Source organism: Cebus imitator, unplaced genomic scaffold, assembly GCF_001604975.1.
Source record: "Cebus imitator isolate Cc_AM_T3 unplaced genomic scaffold, Cebus_imitator-1.0 Scaffold58, whole genome shotgun sequence".
NCBI classification, from domain to species: Eukaryota; Metazoa; Chordata; class Mammalia; order Primates; family Cebidae; genus Cebus; species Cebus imitator.
Window position 1 is genome coordinate 973,755 of NW_016107373.1, and position 1,215 is coordinate 974,969.

A 1,215-nucleotide genomic window follows, 5' to 3' on the forward strand; every position below is an offset into this window, starting at 1 on the left:
TAGTAGAGACGGGGTTTCACCATTTTGATCAGGATGGTCTCGATCTCTTGACCTCATGATCCACCCGCCTCGGCCTCCCAAAGTGCTGGGATTACAGGCGTGAGCCACCGCGCCCGGCCGAGTTAATATTTTTATAAGGTGTAAGGAAGGAGTCAAGTTTCAGTTTTCTGCATATAGCTAGCCAGCTTTCCCAACATGATTTCTTAAATAGGGAATCCTTTCTCCATTGCTTGTTTTTGTCAGATTGGTCAAAGATGAGATGGTTATAGATGTAGGGTGTTATTTCTGAGGCCTCTGTTCTGTTCCATTGGTCTATGTATCTATTTTGGTACCAGTACTATGCTGTTTTGTTTACTATAGCCTTGTAGTTTGAAGAACAGGTAGCATGATACCTCCAGCTTTGTTCTTTTTGCTTAGGATTGTCTTAGCTATATGCCTTCTTTTTTGGTTCCATATGAAATTTAAAGTGGTTTTTTGTAATTCTGTGAAGAAAGTCAATTGAAGCTTGATGGGAATAGTACTGAATCTCTAAATTACTTGGAGCAGGATAGCCATTTTCAGGATATCCATTCTTCCTATCCATGAGTGTGGAATATGGTTTTTTTTTTTTATTTTATTTATTTATTTTTTAATTGCACATCACTTCTTTATTATACTGATCTGGAAAAAGGATTTAGTACAGTTATTCTCAAAGGAACACTGGACCCATGTGGCAGAGCTAAGCAACTAGAACATGATTCAGAAATCAGTGAGACACTTGGACAGGACCAAGAGGCATTTCACTGCCACAAAACAAGGTGGGGAGGGATTCGGAAACACACAGCAGGTAGCACTCCTGCCCCTCAGAGGCCAAGGAGCTGATCCCATATTGGTATGAGGAATGGTTTATTTTCTGATGATCATATGTGGTACTGTTTCAACCGCCACAAGAAACCCCAAAAGGGTTATTGTTTTGTACTATTTATATATACTATACTTTCTTTTTTTATATAAAAGTAAATGTAACACCGGGCCAGGCGTGGTGGCTCACGCCTGTAATCCAAAGACTTTGGAGGCCAAGGTGGGCGGATCACCTGAGGTTGGGAGTTCAAGACCAGCCTGACCAACATGGTGAAACCCTGTCTTTAAAAAAAAAAAAAAAAAAAAAAAAGGGGGCAATATACCTTCCACCCAGCTCTTTCTCTTGAGGCATATGTATTTGAAGTTCTGGGCTTT

General features: G+C 40.4%; 1 protein-coding gene across 3 annotated transcripts in view; it reads left to right on the forward strand.

The window, feature by feature from the left end:
- CKAP5 (cytoskeleton associated protein 5) overlaps positions 1-1,215 on the forward strand; it is a 112,746-nt gene that overhangs the window by 76,928 nt on the left and 34,603 nt on the right. The gene's annotated exons all lie outside the window — the stretch shown is intronic.